Source organism: Gossypium arboreum, chromosome 2 (genome assembly GCF_025698485.1).
Source record: "Gossypium arboreum isolate Shixiya-1 chromosome 2, ASM2569848v2, whole genome shotgun sequence".
Classification (NCBI taxonomy): Eukaryota; Viridiplantae; Streptophyta; class Magnoliopsida; order Malvales; family Malvaceae; genus Gossypium; species Gossypium arboreum.
In genome coordinates, this window is record NC_069071.1 from 38,387,938 (window position 1) to 38,414,613 (window position 26,676).

The window sequence follows — 26,676 nt, forward strand, 5'->3', positions numbered from 1 at the left end:
TGTTATTACAGACCATCAAAATGGGCTTGGTTCTAGCCTTTTTCATGTTCCCTTCAGCAGTTCGCAACATGCTGAGTAACTGTGGCAGAGTCTTGTCAATTTCATTCATATTGAAATTGAGGACAAACTGGCTACAGCTATCAGCCAACGATTACAAAATAACATTAGTGGCGAACTCTTGACTCAATGGAAATACAAGTTTAGACAAGCTTTGAATATAGCCTATCATTTTATGAACATGAGATCCTACTAGGCTTCCTTTTGCCAGCTTACATTGGAACAGGGCCTTAGAGTTATCAAACCTTTCTTGCCGTGCTTGTCCCTAATAAAGTTCTTTCAGGTGCTCGATCATATCATAAGAAACCATGTCCTCATATTTCTTCTGAAGCTTAGTTCTAACAGTCTAATTTCAGTGAAATTAGAACAGTGGTTCAGGACCACAAATTCGAGCCGAAAATAAAATTTATTTTTATTTTATTATATGTGTAACAACCTGATTTTGGGCCTGGTCGAAATAGTGATTTCGAGACCACAAATTTGAAGTAAAAAATTTAATTTTTATTCTATTTTCATGGTCTACAAATTTATGGAATGATTTCGTGAAAATTTCGTTCGAAAATTTTGACGTTTGAGCACTCAATTTAGTCAAAAGGACTAAATTGTAATAAGTGCAAAAGTTGAGTTCTACATGTTAAAGGTGTCCAATTACTATGATATTTTAAATTAGGGATCCTTACATGATAATTAGACCATTTCTTAAGTTAGTGGACAAAAATGGGCATGAGGTAAGAGAATTTTAGTGATTAGGGAAAAGGGCATTTTGGTCATTTGGTTAATAAAAGAATAAAAAGGGAAAGTAAAGCCAAAATTTGCTCATCTTTCTTCAACCTTCGCTGAAACTTGGAAGAACACCATATCTAGGGTTTTTTCATCTTCTAATCTTTATTGTAAGTACATCCTAGCCTCGTTTTTAATGCTCTTTACATTTTTAAAGTCGTTATCATCCGATCTAGCTATTTCTACCATTAATTTGAGCTATGATTGAGTTATAAGGTTTGACCCATGTTACATATTTGTGAATTTTGATGTATAATGGTAGATTATACAAGTTTAATGTTAGATAAACAAGTTTTACTAGGTGATTTTTGATGAAGATGTCAAAAGGACCTATTTGTAAAAAGATTTCAAAATATGTGTAAAAGTGTAATTTAATGAAAATTCCCGGCTTCTATAAGCATGTATAGGGTTCAGCTAGGCTTCTGGTCTTGATGAAATTGAATAGATTTCATTTTATGAGCCTAGGGACCAAAATGTAAATATGATAAAGTTTAGGGGTAAAAATGTAATTTTTCCATAGTGTGATTTTTGGACTGAATTGAGTAATGTAGTTAATAAATGAGTTAAATTTGCTATTATAGATCAAGAGAAACGGGGTTTGGACCTAGATTAGGAGAAAAACAAAGTCTTTGACATTAGGTCCATTTCCACTATTTTTGTACCGAGGTAAGTTCGTATGCAAATAATGCATTATTGTTTATACTTAATTTCGTTAATATTGTATGAATTATGATTGGCTTCTTGGATGTAATCGACAAAGTTCGACAAGAGAAAAATCCCAGTTGAACCTTAGGAATAGATAGGATACAAATGTTAAGACATTAGAGTTATTTGAAATTACGTGTAAGACCATATCTGGGATATGGCATCCATATGAGACTTCGTGTAAGACCATAGCTGGACTATTTGCATCGATATGAGATCCCATATAAGACCATATCTGGGATATGGCATTGGTATGGCACTATAAGTGTGAGCTTTCCCAAGTATCCTTTAGTATTCCAAGTGGTTAAACGAGAATTGTAACGAAAATGTTAATGTTGCGAAAGACCATGGTATGTTGCAAGATGGTTCAGGTATGTACGTAAAACTTATGCTTAATGAGCTCAATATGTGATGAATCCCTCGGTTAGGTTATGATTGTGCAAGTTATGATACTAAGGTTATAATAATATACTAAGGGTGACAAAAAGGCTTGGTAAATAGCCTTATTTTTGTCCACACAGGTAGACACACGGGCATGTGTCTAAGTTGTGTGTAACACACGACTTGCCCCATGGGCGTACGATCCGGTCATGTGTCCCTACACCTTAATTGTTGTAAAATAGAATGCTAAGTATCGAGCACATGGGCAGAGACACGGGCATGTGTCTCAGCCGTGTGGACGACACGACCTCAGGCATGGGTGTGTGCCCTGAGCGTGTGAAGTCTACACCTATTTTATAAATATTTTGAAAAATTAAATAGACCACAAGGCCTAAGCACACGAGCGTGTGCCTTGTCCGTGTGACTTCATTTTGTTCATGGATGACAAACAGAGAGTTACACAGGGTCTGGAAACGGGCGTGTGACCCCTGTTTGATGAAAAATTTTCTAAGTGTTGTGAAATTTTTCTAAAGTTCTTGGTTTAGTCTCGAACCACTACCAAAACATGTTTTGGAACTCGTAGGCTCGTTATAGGGACGATTTGAATGTATGTGAAAAGTTTTAAATTTGAACAGAAATTTATGTCTCGATTTCGTATGTTTGCTTACGTTTAAGTCTGGTAATGCCTCGTACCCTGTTTCGGCTCAAATACCAGTAAAGGGTGTTACATTTAGTGGTATCAGAGCTACGGTTTAGTTGATTCTCAGGCTAACATAGTGTGTGTTAAAGTTTAGCTATACATGCCATAAATGAACTGTGATAGTGTGAAGACTTCTGACAACTTTAAATTGTGTTTTCATATAGTAATGGATCCCAATCGAGCTGAGGCTGATGAAGTCGAAAGTAATACGCTGGCTACCACTCAAGGGGCAATGCAGTCTGATTGTAAACTTCCTACAGTTAGTCAGGGAGAAGGAGGTAGGGAAGCCTTTCTCCACATGATGAATGAGTGGTATACGAAATTTGTTCGAACAAATTCGATTGCCCAACCTCCTCCACCCCCACCTATTCCTCGACCGGTTCTCGTAGCCCTACAAGGTATGAAATTTGTAAGAATGAACAAACCTCTGGTTGATAAAATCCGAAAGAATGGGGCAAAAGACTTCAAAACTAATATGGATGATGATCCTGAAAGAGCCGAGTTTTGGCTCGAAAACTCCATCAGGGTATTTGATGAGCTGTCTTGCACACTGAATGAGTGTTTAAAGTGTGCTATCTCACTTCTAAGAGATTCTACGTACCATTGGTGGAATACATTGGTATCAGTGGTACCAAGAGAAAGGGTTACATGGGAATTCATTAAAGAGGAGTTCCAAAAGAAGTATATTAGCCAACGGTTCATCGATCAGAAACGTAAGGAATTTTTTGAGCTAAAATAGGGTTGTATGACAGTGATCGAGTATGAGCGAGAATTCATCAGACTTAGTAAATACGCTCAAGAGTGTGTTTCCACTGAAGCTATTATGTGCAAAAGATTTGAGGATGGATTGAATGAGGATATTCGTGTGTTAGTTGGGATCTTAGAGCTGAAAGAATTTGTGGTATTGGTTGAATAGGCTTGTAAGGCCGAAGAGTTGAACAAAGAGAAGAGGAAAGCTGATCTTGAAACTAAAGACCCGAGGAAAAGACCGATGAGTAAGTCATTTCCATCTCATTCCAAGAAATCTAAATAAATGTATTCCTGTTCGAGTGTTTGAGCGGGGTATTCACGCAAAGATCATGGGACGCAACATTCAAGTTTTAAATCTCAAGCCACTTCCATGGCAAGTGCTGGTAATGTAAAGTCAAACAGACCCAAATGTCAGCGTTGTGGGAGAAGACATCCCGGCGAGTGTAGGATGAATGACTAGGCTTCCTTCAAGTGTGGCTCCTAAGAGCATTTTATCGGAGATTTCCCAGAAAAGGGTGAGAAAGAAAAATTTTAGAATGCAAAGCTGAGTAATACCGCTAATAGGGGTAGGCCAACAAGGAATACCGGAAATGGAGCTAGTAGTAAAGGTGTGACAAAAGACACCGCTGTGAGATTCGAAGCTGGAGCACTTGCTAGAGCCTATGCCATCCATGTTTGCAAAGAAGCGACATCTCCCCAAGTTATCATTGGTACTTTTTCCTACTATAATACTAATATAGTTACATTGATCGATCCTGGATCAACTTATTCTTATGTTTGTGTGAAACTGGTAGCTAGTAAGAGCTTGCCTGTTGAGTTTACTGAGTTTGTGATTAGAGTGTCAAACCCTTTAGGTAAATATGTGTTAGTTGATAGAGTTTACAAGAATTGTCCCTTGATGATTCGAGGTCACTGTTTTCCAACTGATTTAATGTTGTTGCCATTTGATGAATTCGATGTTATTTTGGGTATAGATTGGTTGACACTCCATGATGCTATGGTAAACTGTAAAAGAAAGGTTATTGAACTGAAATGTGAAAATGGTGAAGTTCTTTGGATTGATTCAGATGAGTCGGGTGAGCTACCTGTTGTAATCTCTTCGATGACTGCCCAAAGATATGTAAGAAAAGGTTCGTGAATCTTACCTTGCTTATGTGTTGAATACAAAAGAATCTGAATTGAAAATTGAATCAGTGTAAATTGTTTGTGAATATCTAGATGTGTTCCCGGAAGAGTTGCTTGGGTTACCTCCAGTTAGAGAAGTTGAGTTTGGTATTGATTTTGTCCCTGGTACTTCGCTGATATCTATTGCTCCGTATAGAATAGCTCCAACTAAATTGAAAGAATTGAAAGCTCAGTTGCAAGAGCTGACAGATAAGGGTTTTGCGAGATCGAGTTATTCTTCCTAGGGTGCTCCAGTGTTATTTGTAAATAAGAAAGACGGATCTATGTGACTTTGTATCGATTACCAGCAGCTCAACAAGGTAACTATAAAGAACAAGTATCCTTTGTCGAGGATAGATGATCTATTTGATCAGTTGAAAGGAGCAACGGTATTCTCAAAGATTAATTTAAGATCTGGCTACTATCAATTGAGAGTTAAAGAGCCGGATGTACCGAAAACCGCTTTCAGAACAAGGTACAGACACTATGAATTCTTTGTTATGCCTTTCGGATTAACTAATGCACCTGTTGCTTTTATGGATTTGATGAGTAGAATTTTCCAACCATATTTGGACAAGTTTGTGGTTGTGTTTATTGATGATATTTTGATTTGTTCTCGATATGAGTTCAAGCATGCTGAGCACTTGAGAACTGTTTTGTAGACTTTGAGAGATAAAAAATTGTTCGCTAAATTTAGTAAAAATGAGTTTTGGCTCCAAAAGGTTAGATTTTTGGGACATATCATTTCGGGTGATGGTATTCGGGTTGATCCGAGTAAAATTTTGGCAATTATTGATTGGATGCCACCAAGAAATGTATCTGAAGTTAGAATCTTTTTGGGCTTAGCCGGTTATTACCGACTATTTTTCAAAGGATTTTCAATGATTGCTACTCCTATGACCAAGTTGTTGCAAAAAGATGCTAAGTTTGAATGGTTTAAAAAATGTCAGCAAAGTTTTGAGAAGTTGAAGGCATTATTGACTGAGGCGCCGGTTTTAGTACAACCTGAATCGGGAATAGATTTTGTGATTTATAGCAACGCGTCACTGAATGGATTAGGATGTGTGTTGGTGCAAGACAGCAAAATGATAGCCTATGCCTCGAGACAGTTGAAACCGCACGAGAAAAATTATCCGACGCATGATTTGGAATTAACTGCAATTGTGTTTTCTCTGAAAACTTGGAGACATTATTTGTACAGTGAGAAATGTCATGTCTTTTCCGATCATAAGAGTTTAAAAAACTTGATGACTCAGAATGATTTAAACTTGCAGCAACGAAGATGGCTTGAGTTACTGAAGGATTATTATCTAGTGATTGACTATCACCCAGGTAAGGCAAATATAGCCACAGATGTGTTGAGTAGAAAGTCATTGTTTGCTTTGAGAGCGATGAATACACGGTTGACTTTGTCCGAAAATGGTTCGATTTTGGCCAAGTTTAGTGCTAGACCGTTGTTTCTCCAACAAATTTTTGAAGCTAAGAAATGTGGCAGTGATTTGCAATCCAAGAGAGTGCATTGTGAATCAGTTAGTGATTCAGATTTTCATATCGGATCCGACAATTGTTTGAAGTTCCGGGGTAGAATTTGTGTGCCGAAAAATGATGAACTTATTCAGAAAATTCTTCATGAAGCGCATAATGGTTGTTTATCCGTGCATCCGGGTAGTACGAAAATGTATAATGATTTAAAGAAATTGTATTGGTGGTCAGGTATGAAACAAAATATTTTTTAGTTTGTTTCGAGATATTTGATTTGTCAACAAGTGAAGTCGAACACCAAGCGCCTTCGAGTTTACTTTAGCCAGTGATGGTACCCGAATGGAAATGAGATAGGATTACGATGAATTTTGTAACGAGTTTTCCTTTAACTCTAAAAAAGAAAGATTTCGTATGGCCTGTGTGTAACGCCCCATACTCGAGACTGTCGCCGGAGTCGAACACGAGGTGTTAACAGACTTAATTCCTTACTTAAACAGCTCAAACAAATTATTTTTAAAATTTCCAGTCAAGCTAGCAATCTGCGTCAAATTTGTTTAAAAATTCATATCTCGAGTTCCGAAACTCGAAATCCAATTCCATAAATTTTCCCTGAAACTAGACTCATATATCTATTTACTAATTTTTTTTCTAGAATTTTTGGTCAATCCAATTAGTACAGTTTATTAGTTAAACTGTCCCCTGTTTCAGGGTTCGACTGCTCTGACCTTTGTATATTACGAATCAGATATCTCTCCGTACAGAATTGTAATGACTATTAAGTTTGTTTTTATTAAAACTAGACTCAATAAGGAATATTTAAATATAAATAATGGCTTCTAATTATTTTTTTACAATTTATGATGAATTTTTAAAGTCAGAATAGGGGATCCAGAAATCACTCTGGCCCTGTTTCACAAAAATTCAAATATCTCATAAAATATAATTTATATACCTATTTTGTTCAATCCATATGAAAATATACTAATTAAGCTTCAATTTATTAACTTACTCATCATTTAATTCCATTTATACTATTTTTAGTGATTTTTCAAATTTACATCACTGCTGCTATCAGATTTTGTTTTATGGCAAATTTCACTTTACTAAGGATTTTCATGGACTAAATAGCATTTTAAACATACATAACATCAAATATGACTTAGATTGGCCATTCCAATGGCTAATCATTTACAAACCCTTTTCTTGCCAAACCATAGCCATATCATAAGATCAATTACACAAAGTGAGTATTTTGCCATACATGCCACATTCAAAATACACAAGCCATTTTACCAATTTAAGCCTTTGGATAGTGTGAACGAGTCTTCGACCAATCCCGATTCTCAAGCCGGCTTGTCAAAACTACAATGAAAGAAAAGGAGGGAGTAAGCACAAATGCTTAGTAAGTTCACATGCAAATAGCAAGTAACATACTCACACAATCTCACATAAAACATCATTTGCATACACAACACCAAGACATTCATGTTTCATTTACATTTAATGTCTTCCTACGATTTCATCATACCAAGTTTTCAACCCGAGGGTTTAAGCACATACCTGTCAAATTTTCTCATGTACCACACTTACCGACATGTCACCTTCGTTTTAGGCCTTCTTCTTATTCACTTAAGATTCACCCGTTGAACACATCGGAATATAATTCGAATACGCGGATCTCATGAACATAAGAGCCATACTCCCAGCTAGACAAACTCAATAGCCTGCGGAACTTATGTAGCCAAAGCTACCATGTAACCCACCCATAAGTGAACTTGGACTCAACTCAACGAGCTCGGGCATTAGCATCCATAAGTGAACTCGGACTCAACTCAACGAGCTTGGATGCCTAGTTACATCTCACGAACTCGGACTCAACTCAACGAGTTCGAAACTCAGCCATCCTAGTGACATGTAACTTGTATTCTAATCTATTCCCAACGTTCAAACGGTCTTTTTCCTTGATTACAGATCTTTGCCGTCCTCCACGGAATATCGAAATTGATACTTCGGTGATAGTTCATACTTATCAAGTAATTCACATAATTACATATTATTCAACAATAACCACAAAACATAACATTTCATGATAATAATAAGCATCATATCATATAAACAACATTAAATTGCTTAAAAAGGCAATTATGTTACTTTATTTACACATGAACTTACCTCGGTACAAAATTATTAGCAATAGAGCCTATTTTTCGTAAACTTTGTTTTTCCCTCGATCGCGACTTGAATCTCGTTTCTCTTGATCTATAATGCCAAATTAATCTTATTTAATACATACATTCATCAAAACAGTCTTTAATACAAACTTTGGAAAAATTACATTTTTGCCCCTAAACTTTTGCATAATTACACTTTTGCCCCTAGGCTCGGGAATTAAACTTCATCCCTTTTCTTATGTTTTATGACATGATGATCATTTTTCCTTTCTATGGAAACATCAAATTCACACTCTAACATGTACTTATGACTATTAGGTATTTTTACCGATTAAACCCTTTTACTAGTTTTCGCTTAAAACCGAGTAGTACAAGTTGTCTAACATAGTTTAAAACCTCATATTCTATCATAAAACACCAAAATACACAAATTTCACCTATGGGTATTTTTCCAAATATGAACCCTAGGTTGAATTATTGCTAGCATAAGCTTAATCGAGCTACCGGGATTCCAAAAACGTAAAGAACATTAAAAACGGGGCTTGGAATCACTTACTATGGAGCTTGGAAGCTTGAAACAAACCCTAACTATGGAGAACCCTTGAAATTTCGGCCTAATGAAGAATATGGACAAAAATTGGCTTTTAATTTTGTTTTTAATTCATTTTAATAACTAAATGACCAAAATGCCCTTACTACTAAACTTTCCAAAAATTCCATCTATGTCCAATTTTTGTCCATAGACTTAGAAATTGGTTAAATTTCTATTTAAGACCTCCTCATTAATATTCCAAAACAATTTCATACTAAAAACTCCTAGAATGCAAGTTTTGCAAATTATTTGATTTAGTCCCTAATTTCAATTTAAGCACTTTAGGCATAGGATTTCATCACGAAATTTTCACAAAATCATGCAATCATATCATAAACATTAAAATAATTATAAAATAATTATTTTTATCTCAGATTTGTGGTCACGAAACCACTATTCTAATTAGGCCCTAATTCGGGATATTACACCGTGGTTGATAGATTAACGAAATTGGCTCATTTTATACTGGTACATACTGGTTACTTGCTTGATAAACTAGCTGAACTGTACATTTTTGAGATTGTGAGATTGCACGGGGTGCCTATTTCTATTATTTCGGATAGAGATCCGAGGTTTACTTCGTGATTTTGGAAGAAGTTACAAGAAGCTTTGGGTAAGAAGCTGAACTTTAGTACCACTTTTCATTCACAAATCGATGGTCAGTCCAAAAGGAAGATTCAAGTACTTTAAGATATGCTCTGATGTTGTGTTCTAGAATTCCAGGGTAGTTGGGAAAAATATCTACCATTAGTCGAATTTTCCTGTAACAACAGTTTTCAGTCGAGTATAAAAATGGCACCTTATGAGGCATTGTATGACTACAAGTGCTGGAGACCTTTGTATTGGACCGAGCTTAATGAGAATCAGATTCATGGGGTTGATTTGGTCAGAGAAATCGAAGAAAAAGTAAAGGTAGTTCGTGATTGCTTGAATGCAGCTTCAGATTAACAAAAGTTGTACGCAGATTTGAAAAGAAAAGAGATAGAATATAAGGTCGGTGAAAAAGTGTTTTTGAAAGTATCTCTGTGGAAGAAAGTTCTCAAATTTGGCCATAAAGGTAAGTTGAGTCCACGTTTCATTGGGTCGTAAGAAGTTATTGAAATAATAGGGCCAGTGGCATATCGGTTAGCTTTACCAATAGAGTTAGAAAGAATTCATAATGTGTTTCATGCGTCGATGTTGCAACGATATCGTTCTGATCCTTCACAAGTGATTTCTCCACCAGAGATTGAGATTCGACCGGATATGACGTATGGTGAAGAACCGATGGAGATATTAGCTTGGGAAGTTAAACAGTTGGAAAACAAAAGTATATCCCTAGTGAAAGTTTTATGGCAACGACATGGGGTTGAAGAGGCTACGTGGGATTTGGGAATTTTAGTGATTTGGGAAAAGGGCATTTTGTTCATTTGGTTAATAAAAGAATAAAAAGGAAAAAAAAAGCCAAAATTTGCTCAACTTTCTTCAACCTTAGCCAAAACTTAGAAGAACACCATAGCTAGGGTTTTGTCATCTTTTAAGCCTGATTATAAGTACATCCTAGCCTCATTTTTAATGCTCTTTACATTTTTAAAGTCGTTATCATCTGATCTAGCTATTTCTACCATTAATTTGAGCTATGATTGAGGTCTAGGGTTTGACCCATGTTAGATATTTGTGTATTTTGATGTCTAATGGTAGATTATGCAAGTTTCATGTTAGATAAACAACTTTTACTAGGTGATATTTTATGAAAATGTCAAAAGGACCTATTTGTAAAAAAATTTAAAAATGTTTGTAAAAGTGTGATTTAATGAAAAATGTGGGTTGTTATAAGCATGTATAGGGTTCGGCTAGGCTTGGGTCTAGATGAAATTGAATAGATTTTAGTTTACGATCCTAGGGACCAAAAAGTAAATATGATAAAGTTTAGGGGTAAAAATATAATTTTACTATAGTGTGATTTTTGGACTAAATTGAGTAATGTGGTTAATAAATGAGTTAAATTTGCTATTATAGATCAAGAGAAATGAGGTTCGAACCTAGATTCAAGAAAAAACAAAGTCTTTGACGATTAAGTCCATTTCCCTTATTTTTGTACCGAGGTAAGTTCGTATGTAAATAATGTGTTATTATTTATGCTTTAATTGCATTAATATTGTATGAATTATGACTAAATTCTTGGATGTAATCGACAAAGTTCATTAAGAGAGAAATCCTGGTTGAACCTTAGAAATAGATAGGATACAAATGTCAAAACATTAGGGTTATTTGAGATTACGTGTAAGACCATATCTGGGATATTTCATCGATATGAGACTTCACATAAGACCATAGCTGGGCTATTGGCATCGATATGAGATCCCATGTAAAACCATATCTGGGATATGGCATTGGTATGGCACTATGAGTGTGAGATTTCCCGAGTATCCTTTAGTATTCCAAGTGGTTAAACATGAATTGTAACGGAAATGTTAATGTTACGAAAGACCGTGGTATGTTGCAAGATGGTACAAGTATGTAGATAAAACTTATGCTTAATGAGCTCGATATGTGATGAATCCCTCGGTAAGGTTATGATTGTGCAACTTATGATACTAAGGTTATAATAGTATCCATGCCAAGTTGGACTATGAGATTTATAATGGCATATATGTTAATTCACTTCATGTTAATTGCATGATAAATGTGTGTTTATGAAGCTTATTATTTGCATAGGAACTTACTAAGCTTTAAAGCTTATTTCCTTTCTTTTCCCTTGTTTTATAGTGTCACCAAACCAGCTCAGGGATCAAAGATTGCTTGAGATCCATTCACACTATCAACATAACATTTTAGGTACCAATGATTTTAATGTTTTGAGTTATAGCATGTATAAGGACTTGGTCTTTTGTTATGTGTCAAAATTGATTTGGCCAAATGTGTTGGCTTAGGTGTGGATGCCTTGTTTGTGGCTAATTAGATTGACTATATAATCTTGGATTGGTATTATATGTTGTTGTGTAGGTTGTGCATGGAAAGGTGACAGAAAGGCTTGGTAAATAGCCTTATTTTTGTCCACACGGGTAGACACATGTGTGATACACGGCTTGCCCCATAGGCGTGTGATCTGGTCGTGTGTCCCTTGCACCTTAATTGTTGTAAAACAAAATGCTCAGTATCAAGCATAAGGGCAGAGACACGAGCGTGTGCCTCAGCGGTGTGGACGAGACGGCCTCAGGCACGGGCGTGTGCCCTGGGCATGTGAAGTCTGCACCTATTTTATAAAAATTTTGCAAAATTAAATCGACCACATGGCCGAAGCACACGGGCGTGTGCCTTGTCCATGTGACTTCATTTTGTTTATGGATGTCAAACAGTGAGTTACATGGGGTCTGGACACGGGCGTGTGACCCCTGTTTGATGAAAAATTTTCTAAGTGTTGTGAAAGTTTTCTAAAGTTCTCGGTTTAGTCTCGAACCACTGCCAAAGCATTTTTTTGGCCTCGTAGGCTCGTTATAGGGACAATTTGAATGTATGTGAAAAGTTTTAAATTTGAATAGAAATTTATGTCTCAATTTTGTATGTTTGCTTACGTTTAAGTCTGGTAATGCCTCATACCCTGTTCTGGCGTCAAATACAGGTAAGGGATGTTACAATATGGTCCATAATATGATAAAAATGTCATGTGAAAATTTTGATAAGAAAATTTTATCGATTATGTGCTTAATTACGAGAAGGACCAAATCGTATAAAATGCAAAAGTTGAATTCTAGTAGCTATAAGGCTTAAATAGCTATGAAATTCAAAACTCGAGGTCCTAATATTAAAATTAGACCATTAAGAAAGTATGTAGATATTTTGGTGACTCATCGATGGAAAGTTAGAAAAAGGGCAAGGACTAAATTGGAAAGTGAAATAATTTAATTAGTTAAAAGATGATAAAAAGAAATATTATCTTATTTTTATCATCTTCTTCCCCAAAATATTCCATGGAAAGCATAGGAGAGAGAGAAGAAACTTTCTTTTCAAAATTGGGTAAGTTTTCTTGTCCTGTTATTAGTAATTTTTATATTTTTGAAGCCGGGATAGTCTAATCTATCTATTTGGGGGATTAATGTGAAAAGTTATCAAGGTATGAAATTTGGGTCATGGATGAATATGCTGAAAATTATAAATTTATGGTAGAAAATGAAATGTTGTTGTTAGATAAACAACTTTTACAAAGTGATTTTTAGTGAAAACATGATTAAGGGACTAAAACGTAAAGTTGTGAAATTTGATTAAAAATGCTGAATTTTTATGGATACATGTGCTGTAAATTTTGTAATGTGATTTTGGTTAGGTTTGGAATAGGGAGTAAATTGTATAAGTTTCATTTTCTGAGCCTAGGGACAAAATTGGAATTTATGGAAAATTAGGGGCAAAATGGTAATTTTGCCTAGGATGTAAATTGAGTCCACATGAATGTGAAATGTGATAATTTGACGTTAAATTTACTCGTATAGATCTGGATAGACCAAATTTGGAGTTAGAACGAGGAAAAGAGGAAAATGTCGGATTAGTAGATTTATGTACACAAACATTTGTCGAGGTAAGTTCGTGTAACTAAATTGTATATGTTTTTATGCTTGAATTAAATGTTGTGATTGTGAATTGTATAAATTTCATAAATATGTGAAATGATCACATACTCGTTAAAGCCGATAAATGATAAAAATGTTAATTTTATGCTTGAGTTGAATGTGAACATTTGAATTGCATAAATGTATAAATAAATGAGATTGACCACAAGCTTGTTAATGCTTGAAAGATGCTAAATTCCATTTGAGTAAATGGAAAATTCAATGGATAAGTGATTTCCCGCAATGAATGAAGTCTTGCATTTATTGCGGACAGGATTTAGCTCGGACGAGTAATCCTATTGATCTCATGATAGAAAGGATTTAGCCTGGATGGGTAATCCTGATATAAGTCCTCTCGAGCATATGTTATGGATTGGGTTTAGCCAGGATGGGTAATCCAGATCAAGCTTCTTAGAGCCTATGTCATAAAAAGGATTTAGCTTGGACTAGTAATCCTATTGTATATATGCATGGCTTGAGAGTGTATTCTCTAAAATAGTACCTTGTAGGTATCACTGAACATGAATTGACGGATTCTAATTTGAACACCTTGGGTGTACTACATGTGTATCCATCGATGTAAAAACCTTGTCTAAAATCCATGAAAATGATGCTACATGACAATTGACATATGAAAACTATAACACCCCAAACCCGTGACCGTCACCGGATTTGAACACGTAGTGTTACCGGGCTTACTTCCCTTATTTCTCTCTTTGTAATATCTGATTGCTGTTCCAGGCAGGCTAGCTAACTGCGTCACTGTCGCCTTAAAAATCATATCTCGAGTTTCAAAACTCGGAAACTGATTCCGTAAATTTTCCCTGAATTTAGACTCATATATCTATCCATGGATTTATTTCTAGAATTTTTGGTCGGCCCAATTGGTACAGTTTATTAGTTAAAGTCACCCATGTTACAGGAGTCGACTACACTGACCTTCGCGCGTTACAACTTGAATATCTCTCTGTACAGAGCTTTAATACTGGTGCTGTTTGTTTTTAATGAAACTATACTCAAAATGGAATCTGAAAATATAAGACATGACTTCTAATTCTTTCTGGATAATTTATGGTAAATTTTCAAAGTCGCGACAGGGGACCCAGAAACCGTTCTGGCCCTGTCTCACGAGAACTTTAATATCTCTCAGTATACTTCTCATATAGTCGTTTCGTTTCGTCCATATTAAAATATATTCATCAAGGTTAAATTTCATAATTTATTCACTATTTAATTCTACTTCTACTATTTTTAGTGATTTTTTCAATCTCATCTCACTGCTGCTGTCCATAGCATTACTGCATGAGACTATGCCAATTTCATGAATCTTTCCTTGGCCTTACTAATCATCCATCATACATGACACAAATTATGGCCACCTTATCAAAATAAAAGTTTCTAAGACTCGTGGCTATAGGTTCTAGCATCCCACTCGACGACCACATAGGCCATTTTCACATGGCTTAAAGTTTACAACCCACAATTCAACAAAACATAATAGCCTATACATGCCAAATGTTCTCCTAGTTCAACTACGAAGACAATACCAAAAGGTTTCCAGCCGGTGTGATGACTTCAACGACGGTTCCAAGCACGCAACAATACGAGTCCAAGAGACCTAAAATGGGTGACAAGAAAACACCGGGTGAGTTTATAACTCAGTAAGTCATAAGCATTCATCAACCATCCATTAGTAAAATTTTCACAACATGAAACAGTAAACGAGGCTAGGTACTTCATCCATATCGGAACTATACCATAATTCCTCGGACCTTTCGGTTCAATCTCATTCCAAGTCATACATCCACATTTCATATTCTATACAATAAGATAATTGAGGCATTTTTACACACCAACTCATTCACACCACAATCATACAATTGCAATCATCACATAGATTTAAAGCTTACCACGCTCAACCCCGAGCAAGAACGTATTGCCTATTCGTCATGAGCTCAAGGTACTTACCCGATCCGCTGTCCATACTCAACTCGATGGAGACACACCCTCCATATAATTGTTCGATCGGAGATATATATATATATATATATATATAGAGTACGCACACACAGTGCTTAATACTCGATTTCGCACACTTAGTGCCATGCAATTTAAGCCCGCACACACAGTGCCATACCCTTCGAGCTCGCACACTTAGTGCCATATATTTCCAGCATGCACACTCAGTGCCATATTTTTCCAACATGCACACTTAGTGCCATATATTTCCAGCATGCACACTTAGTGCCATATATTTCCAGCATGCACACTTAGTGCCAATCTCGTCACCGTACACTCGTATTGCCCGCACACTTAGTGCCGAAAGCAACTTTCTACACATTTCACTATTTCTTTTACATTCAAAAAATGTCACCATTCCATACACATACATTTTCATTTGTAAATATATATATCATCCCATTAAACACAATTGCATAAATTTTACAATCATTTAAGCAATATCAAATACGTGCTTAATGACTTACCTTGTTTGGGGTAGAACGGTTCCAAATCGGCTACTCGTTTGCTTTCTCCTTTCCTTTGTCCAATTTAGTTCCCTTTGCTCTTGAGCTAAATCAAACAATTTACCTCTCCATCAAACACAAACATACGGCATTCACATGCATTATTATGATTATTGCGAATACTTAACACAACTAAGCTGAAAATTTACTCAATCTCATCTTAATTTATTGCTACTTATTTATCAAAATTTCCAAACAAGGTATTTAACACCTATGCCCATTTATACCCCATATGGCGAATGCTTCATTCATTACCCAATTAACCATTCAACAATTTTCAACCTCATTACCACCCTTTTTATGTCTAATTGTTTAAATACCCTCAAGCTCATTCACAAGTACTATTATACATCTCATTAAGCATTAATCATTTTGCAACATAAATTCTATAGCATGGCCGAATACTCATGCACACACACACATAACAACAAGAACTCAATGGCACAAAATTTCCTTTTTGTTAAACATTCGAACTCACTCATCTCCATGCTTTCATCACAACAACATCAAAACACTCACCAAGGGAGACAACATTCATGGCGAAATTTAACTCACCTAACAACCTAGTTTCGATTCAAGATTCAAGGAAAATTTTGAACCAATCCTCCAAATCATGCATGCATTTTCAAGAGTGGCATAAAACATACCTTCTTGTATCAAAACACCTTAGTCTAGTAAGCTCCCATGGCTGATTTTCTCAAGCTTTTTCCCCCCTTTCTTCTTAGTATATTCGGCCAAGCAAGAAAAAGATGAGAGGATGGACACTTTTTTTTTCTTTTGTTTTCATCATATCCCTTTTTTTTTCAATTTCATTTCTTTATTCTTTCAAGCATAATCCATTAAGTAAACATGTTTGAAACATGTTTTCCCTTGCCCATCACTCTTGACATGGCCGCCACTAACCTTAGGAATGGGCTATTTGACATGCAAGTCCATTTATTTTACTTCATCCTTTTATTAATCTCTTAAAATTAGCCACATATATTTAAATCCTTTCACATGAGTCCTTTTTCCTTCAATTCACAATCAAATTAACTAAATCAAAGAATTCAAAATTCACACATGCATTTTCACATATTCTAGACAATAAATATTACGTTCGAACATGTCGGTGACTCGGTTTAGCGGTCCCGAAACCACTTCCCGACTATGGTCAATTTTGGGATGTCACAAAAACATGACATGATGATATTTTTACATGGGATCTTTTTGATGAATATGTTCATCCTTGGTTATAAACTAGTATACTACTACTCATGTGACATTGATATTTCGAGTGAAATGTGTAAAGTTTTGATATGAAATAATCTGAACTCGAGATGTGTTATATGAAAATATACTTGAGATGTAGCAATGTGAATTATACATGTTGTGGAAAGCATATGTGCATGGAAACTTGATTGTTATCAAGCCCATACATGTTTTTGATGTTATTATGGAATATATGACTAACAAGGGCAATGAGGATGTGTGTAGGGCTTGAGGTCAAATTGAGTGAATAAGCCTTACATAGTTACCTCAAAATAGAATGAATGGTAAGTTAAGTACCATGTTATAAGAACTTATTAAGCATTTTATGCTTACTTAATTTTATTTCCCTATTTTAGAGTAAATCAGAAGCTCGTTGGACTGGAAGCTTGGCGAAGATCACTCACACTATCTATCAGCCTATGTGGGTACAATTTGGTAAAGCAATTATGGTTACAATGGCATGTATAAGAAATACAGGCCATATTGCCATGTAAATGTAAATGATGCTTGTAATCTAGCCATTGGAATGGCTATTAATGGTTTGTTTTAATATACTTGTAATGTCAAACTATGGTAGCTACAAATATGTTAAGTAGTTGATCAAATTATGTCTAACTTGAGGACTTAACTAAGGTAAGATTATAAACATGTATGCATGAAATGATATACCATGATGAATGATGGAATTTGCTTGATTTGAATTCTTGAAATGGTTGGTATTTGGATGTATGATTCAAGTGTAGGTTATGGTAAAAAAAAGTCATATATTCACTGATTATAAAAAGTTGAAGTATCTGACGTTGCAAAAAGATTTAACTTTGAGATAGCGTATATGGCTTGAATTGTTGAAAGCATAACTAGATAGTGGCAAGCAGAAGACATCCAATGTCTACTATATCATCAAGATGCTTCTTGTAAACATCTCTATCAGCCCTCGAGGCATTACTAGATGGTTCATCAGGAAGGGGTTGTTCAATGACATAATTTACGTTCTTGTTTGAGGATAATCCTCAAGTTACAAAACCAGTCAATGAAGTTCAAACCATTCAATTTGTCTTTTTCAAGGATCGATCGGAATGAAAGTGAATTTGTGTTTGTAGCCATAATATGTCTATAACAATGAAATATGCGAGTACATAAATTTACCAAGTTTATATTAATCATTAAAAGAAATTTATTAAATGATGCTTCCACTATTTTATTCAAAATTAATAACCGTCATATTTTAATTTTAGAAAGACTTTCTCAAAAGTTTTTCTAGTGGTTTAGTCTCAAGTCAGCTTTGGCTTTACTCTCAAGTTTTTGGTTATTTAGGTAATCAACTCTTGCTAATTACATCATATGTAACTCCTAAATATTTGGTGAACAACTTTTGTTCTAATCATCTTATGATTTATCCAAATTACTTGCCTCTAGGTTTCTAATCCTATTAGAGTAACCCAGTTAAGTCACTAACCAATGTTTTAACTAGCGAATATTACTTGTTTATTCTTCGCATTTAACTAAGATAGATACTAGTACTTCGCTTTAGCATAACCTACATAGTATCGATCGAGGCATTAACGAGGGCAATGATTGGAATGCAACGTCGACTTAATATTTTGATTGGGGGAATTTTATTAAGGTTGCATCTCACTAATTATGGTCTACTTTAGTCCATTTAGTCTTTTAATTGATCTCATCAATTAATGTTGTTTATTGTTATCAAATTTTAACATACTTAAAATTTTGCATGTTTTAGACATCCATATCATCTCATACATGAATAAATAAAGTAGAAAATAAATGCAGTAGTTATAGCCCATAAACTAAGGTGGTTCCTCCCAAGCCAAAGGGAGAACCAAAAGGAAACTTAAAGGTGTAAGCCACTTCACAAGCTTCTTGTTCACTTTAATTGACCCATCTTTCTTTTCGTCTAGCCCACACAACTCATGCAATTTACAATTTGTAGAAACTCATTTTACATACGAGGGAGTAAAATGAGAAGAGAAATACAAGAGAAATGTAGTAAGGCAGGACGCATAGGTCGTATTTATAAAATTTACAATATTTTCAAATTGTTATTGAGCTATAACTATGTATTTCAAACATCGTGCATATCAAACATAGCAAACAGAATAGAACATATTTTATATAATGTTTTTTCTAAAAGTGAACCATTAAAAGTCCCTTCTACTTTTGTGACCTAACTTGGGGTCCTCATTTTTCATTCGGCCTGAAAAACTCACAATACGACCCGCTTAGTGGAAAAAAATAATTTGAGAAAAAAAGGGATCTATGGTATGGACCGTACACACCAATGGGATTACTGTTCAACCAGATATGCTTGAAACCTCACAATTTGATAACTTTTATCAATAGTATCGTGTTTTTAATATTTTAATCTTTAAAGTTACTTACTAGAACAACCCTTGTTCCATATCAGAACAAAAAAAAAAAAACCAGTTAACTCTTAACTGGAAATCACAACTTCATCACTATCATCGAGATAAAAGATTTGTTAACAGTTAATGAAAATGAAACTGAATAGGCCACAAAATTATGACTAACATTTAATCGATAATCGAAAGGAACAAGTTATGCATATTACGACTTAAAGAAGTATTAAAAAATATCACATATTCAATATTAAATCAAAAATGCAAGAAAAGTAAAGCATGCATCTCATACAATTGCTTCACCCAAGTATTTAAACCTGAGTCCGTATCGCAAAATTGGCTCTGATACCACTGTAGGATCACTAGTACACCCCATGGCGCAGTGAAAAAAATAAATCCGGCGACAACATCCAGGGATCCATATGCAAAGAACAAATCGAGGTAAAAAGGGTATGAACAACTACTTTTAATCGTATGAAAAATCGAAGAAACGCATTACTCTATTGTATGCCAGTTCCAAGTCGCTACGAAAAGTTTCGACAACAAACGGTTAGCACTCTCTAAAACTTTTTCAAAGAGAGAAAAATCTATTAACGGCTACTAGACCTCACACACTTTTTTTCGAGTATATAAGGTTTTTCTTAAAATCCCTATATTTCCTAATTCGAGAATAATTAAAATTTTTATATGTATTAAATCATAATAATGAATCGAATATAATAGTTATAATTACCATAATTATAATAATGTTTGACCAAAAAATTATAGTTATAGTAATTATAATAATATTAGATCCTAAATTATAATTACAATAATTTTAACAAGGATTTCAATAAATTATTTTTAGTTAAATTTTATATGAATCAAATTCATATATTAATTTAACCATATTTTTCATTATGTGTACAACATACTTGTACATATAAATCTTTCAATATTTAACTACACAATTGAATTAATTCTATAATCAATTTAATTCATGTAACAGTTAAACTCAATACCAACTATGTTTGGATTCCGTTCGTTTCAACCATAGGGTGTGACCTTGTAAGTTCTTGTAGCATTAGCAGTATTACTAGAACGACTCTAATATTACAAACAATGAGTGCCATCTAGCAATACATCATTACTACCTAAGTTACAAGAAGTCATGATTCGACATAACCTCTCTATGATTAACCCTTCATGTATTAAATCCTTTTGTTCTTTATATCTAGAATGCACACAAGTCATGAAATAGTCACACTTGAATAACCCATCTAATGTTTCTTGATATCCTCAGTAGACTATGAAAAACAAATAAGTATGATATCTCGAATCATCTTAGTCGAGCATGGCAATGCATTTCTTATCTCAGTCAATCAAGTGGCCTAGGATATTGCTCCCATTATGTAGGAGGGACAAATTCTATATTAATCAACCATATCTCACTACATAGATTGTGGTATATCCAACATCAACCTTTATAGAACAACTAGTTACAGTGGATGTTTAACTGTATCAAAATATACGACTCACGACATTGGGATAATGATGACATCAAGTCTAAGGATCATATACATAGTAATCAATATAAGTAATGTTTTGACTATTACATAATAATCCAATAACATACTTATAGCAAGCCAGTCCAATATGTTGTTCTCTAACACACATACTCATGTATTGATTTTGACATCTCATGTCAATGACAACACTTTGTCATCAATCAACTACACATTAGTCTTAATGCATTATTGTTGTCCAAGCCCACAATAATACTCGACTAAGGACCTTTTAAGAATAATCATATTATTCTCAGGACATTATTATAAAATAGTTTATTTATCGACACAGAAAACAAACTGAAATTATAATAGCTATGCCTTATATTAATAAATGAGGTAAAATAAATATTTTTACAATTATCTCATGATTGGTCATTGGGTATACTTTAACAAAAACTACATCTGCTTGGCCAGATGAGACATCTTGGGGTGAGGAATTGAAAGGAGCCACTGGCTGGTTTGGGCAAATTACCTCTATTAGAACCTCAACCAAGGGAAGATTAGTGGCATGCACTTAGGAGTTTGCAGATTGGGTGGACTCCAGTAGCAAGGTAGGTATTGGAGACGTGTTGGTTATTGTTGGACAAGGCCTTTTTATAAGCCTACACTGTGTTAGCTATGGGCGATCGTTGTCCTCAATCTCTTGGGTGCTCCTCTCCACCCTAGGTTTTTTATGCATTTTCTTGATCGTTGTTGTAACACCCCATACTCGATCTGGTCACCAAACCCAAGCTATGGAATGTCACATTAGCCACCTAAGTGACTCTCCATTAACACCCAACCTAACCTCCATTACACCACAATATAAAACATAAAATATGTCTAAAGTTATTAATGTACAGCGAAATGTTATATAAGTACTTTCATCAAAACTCCTAAACTAACTACGATTCAGTACTAGTCGTATACAACTAAGGGCTCGAAACTTATAGGGGTTTGCATATATAATAGGTAAAGGTTCACATGTCAGTCTGGCTAGGGTTCGCTTATTAGTTTTCATAAGGTTCACAAAATAATTTCCATTTAATGTTTGCATTTAAAAAAGGTTCTAAGTTTACCTAAACAGGGTTGGTCTTAAGAATAGGGTTCGCAAACATAATAATTCCTTTAAATAGGGTATGGTGTACGAACTACCCCTATGTATTTAGATTCTATGAACTCAATTCATAGGGTTTTCTCTCATTTTGTATTATCAAAGTTCATTAAATGTTCGCTTGAAAGCAGTTCACTAATTTTTAGGGTTCACACCCTATCACTTTATAGTAACTTTGGTGAACTCTTTATAAGTTAGTCAATTTGATTCATTACATGCTATTGCTTACAGTGATATGCTTAATAATTAAATTACTTTAATATGAACTTGTGATTTAAATAAACATCAAATCATACTTGAATTATATTCATGAACTAGAAACTCATATGTTTATAATGTAATATAGGTTCGCAAATAGAAGCACTAAGAGAAACATAAGGAGTCATAAAGAAAATAACTAAGTCCTAAGACAAACAGCGAAGTCATTAAAAGGATATCTTTAAGCCCAAGCATAATTCCTACATTGCCTTTAATCCAGAGTCCTCTTGTTTTACCTTTTCAATATTTATGCTTCTTAGATCACATGCCTTGCCACAACACACCATGCGATCTAACTATCTATAGTATTTAGAAAGTAGTGTGTGAGCTCTTGCTAACTCAGTGAATATACAAGAAAGAATAACCACATAGTATGCACAAAACATAAGTTAAACAAAAAGCTTTGGCAAAGTTACAAAACTACCAACACGGTTTGCCATACTTACGTGAAGTCTAGTTCGCAAATACCTACTATTATTTAGCTTAAAAATAATAAGGCACGTTATTTTAGAAAACATAAACTTATTTTCCTATTGGATAAACGGGTCTCCTTATAATGCCTCAGAATAACTCAATGAGTCTAACATGTCCCATAAATGTAGCATAAAAGCTAAACATTCTCCAACACACCAATATGTCCTAGTGAATGGAGCTTTACTCGATATTCCCTTATCTCTCCAACTTGTCGTAGGGCCTCTTGCCCAATTCACAAAACATAGAGGTGAGTATTCATAATCCTATGGCATGTACTTAAAACATATTAGTCAAAACATGTACTTAAAACATAGAGCTCGTATATTGGGATAACCTCACAAAGCATTGTTCATGTTGAGCTCACAATATAAAGCTCGCGTGACACATATACAGTCACAAAATAGAGTTTAGAAAATACTCACTCTCAAAACTTATGTTAAAACCTTAAGCTCATGATTAACATTATGGTTCGTCCATAGCTGTGTTGATCCCTAAACATTCACCAATTTGCTAAAAACTTTAGACGAGTTTTGTCTTTCCTTTGTCCTTGCTTGTATATGGTTCTATCAGTTTTGCAATTTCACAAACATACAAAAGTCACTAACAGACATAGCACATGAAAACTCATACATAATTACAAACGATCCTAGGTTCGCACATGCCAATCTTTTGGTGAACCTAGTTTCCTTTGTGTGATAAACTTTCTTAATTTCCTCTAAAGATAACAGAGAAACAAAGTCTTACCTTAGATCTTAAAAGATAAGTCCTGGGTTCTAATAGAATAATTGATGATGAATTTGAGAAAATTTTGTTGCATATCAGATTAAGATATTTCTAATGGAAATGGCTTAATTTATAAGCACTGAGTGTTCTAATGTTCTTAGAATACCCTAGTCGTAGTAGAAGTAGGAAAGAAGTTACATACATGGGTGGTGTTTCGAAGAGAAAACTAAGTTGAATTTTTTAACTTTGGTATAATTACTCATTAACTACTCCTACATTTGCCTCTTGGCCCAATGTAGTGATTACAGCTCGCCAGGCCCACTGGCGAACCATAGCTTGCCAGACCAACTAGCAAACACTTAGCTTGCTAAACATACTAGCGTACACCAACTCGCTATACCTTCTGGCGTACTCTAACTCACTGGACTTGCTGGCGTGCTTCAGCTTGCCAGCCTACTCACGAATACAGTTTGCTAAATCCTTTGGTGAACCTTGCTTCTCCAAAGCCACTAGCAACATCTAATCGCCATGCTCAAACTTCTAGGCATTAATTTTAAATTTTACAACTCTACCCCTTTTAAGAAATTTTATCCTCAAAATTACCTCTTGTTCAAAACAGATGAGGATACGAATCGTTCATTGCATCCTCAATTTCCCAAGTGGCTTCCCTAGTCTTGTGGTTTTGCTACAACACTTTAACTAAATGAATTATCTTATTTCACAAGACTAGATCCTTACGTGCTGCTATTTCAACTTGTTTGTCATCATAAGTTAGATCAAATTGCACCTCAATGTCGTCTACTGTTACTATATAGGAAAGGTCTACACAATATTTTCTTAGCACGGACACATGAAAAACATCATGGATTCACTCAAGCTCTGGCGACAACTTGAGTCGATAGGCCACTAGACCAATCCTTTCAACTACTTCATTATGGTCAATGAAGCTTAGACTTAATTTTCCTTTTCACCAAAATTTTAAACTTTCATCCATGGAGAAACCTTCAAAACCATTTGCTCAGCTACTTGGTACTCAATGTCTCGCCATTTTAAATCAGCATAGGATTTTTGTCTGTTCAAAGGATCCTTCAGCTATTCACATATCATTTTTACCTTATCCTCTATTTCACGAACTAACTCTGGTCAAACTATTCACTTTTCATCTAACTCTTCCTAACACAAAGGGGTTCGACACCTCCTTCCATACAATGCTTTGAAGGGTGCCATATGGATACTTGTTTGGTAACTTTTGTTATATCCCATAAACTCCAACATAAATTCATAGCATGTCCTCTAGTACTTGTATCACCCTCTTTGATTAGCCATCTATTTGTAGATGATAAGCAATACTGAAGTCTAGTTTCGAACCTAAGGCTTCTTGTAAACTTTTCTAAAATCTCAAAGTAAATCGAGGATCCCGATCAAAGGTAATGGAAACCAACATTCCATCGAGTCATATTATATCTGCGATGTATAACTCTGCCAGCTTTTACAATGTATAAGCAGTGTAAACTGCTAGGAAGTGAGAACTCTTTTGTGAGTCCATCCACTATCACCCATATTGCATCTTTCTTTCTCAAAGTTAGGGGCAAGCTTAAAACAATGTCTATGGTGATATTTTCCCAATTCCAATCTTGAAGGATACAAATGTTTTGCTTTCACCTTCTAACAGACGAGACACTTTGCCACAAAGTTGGTGACGTCTCACTTCAACCCTGGCGACCAATACAACTCACAAAGGTCATGGTACATCTTATTACTTCCTGGGTACATTGCATAAGTGCTACTGTGAGCTTCTCCAAGGATCGCATGTCGAAGCTTTTCATCACTAGGCACACAGAGTCTTCTTCTAAAATAGAGTATCCTTTCATTATTTAGTGTGAAATACCCTCGACTTATTATTCAACTAGGTGAACCCACTTTTCCATATCCTTATCTGTGACTTATGTTTCCTTTATTTGTTATTAGAGGGGTGGTTTTACTTGTAGTTCCACGTGTAGTCCCCCATACTCGTCAATGTAACATCTTGAAATAGGGCCCAATCAGAATAGTAGTTTCGGGACTACAAATCTGACGTTAAAATAATTATTTCATGATCATTATATGGTCTAGGATATGGAAATAAGCATGTGTTAAAGTTTCATGAAGAAATTCTAAGTATAAGGTGTCCAATTGGAAATTAGGGACCAAATTGAATTAATTGCAAAACTTGGGTTCGAGAAGCAATTTGCATGAAATTTCTTTGAATTATAAATTAGAAGGTCTTAAATAGCAATTTTCCCAATTTTTATGTTTTTGGACGAAAATGGGCATGCATAGAAAAATTTGGAAGTTTTGTAAGGAAAGGCATTTTGGTCATTTGGTAATAAACTTAATAAAAAGGAAAAAAGAAAGCCAAAATCAGCCATCTTCTTCCCTATAGCTGTCGAAATTCCTAGAGCTCTATAAGCTAGGGTTTTCAACATTTCAAGCTCAATAGTAAGAGCTCCCTAGCCCCGTTTTTAATGTTCTTTATAATTTTGAGATCCTCGTAACATACTCTACCCATTTGTACCCATATCCCAACTAGGGTTCATGTTTGGAAATTTACCCATGTAAAAGATGCTTGTGTTTTAATGATTTATGGATGAATATGAGAGTTTAAAAGATGGTAAACAACTTTTACTAGGTAGATTTTCACGGAAATGGCCTAAAGGACCATTTTGTAAAAATTATAAAACATGTGGTATAAATGTGAAATAGAGAAAAATATGGGCTGGTATGGGTTTAGGATACATCCGGCTAGGCATGGGTAACCAAGGAATTTTATGCATTCCATTATACGAGCCTAGGGACTAATTTGTAAAAATATGAAATGTTGGGGGCAAAATGGTCATTTTGCTCGGGGGTAAAATTTATGTCCGAAATGAATAGTATGATGTATTAATAATTTATGGTTGTATGCAAATTAATCGGCCAGTTTACTTTCCTATTATCCGAACTTACTAAGCATGTTAATGCTTACCCCCTTTTCTTTCCCTATTTTACAGAGCTCGTGGGCTCGTGAAGATTGGAAGACGATT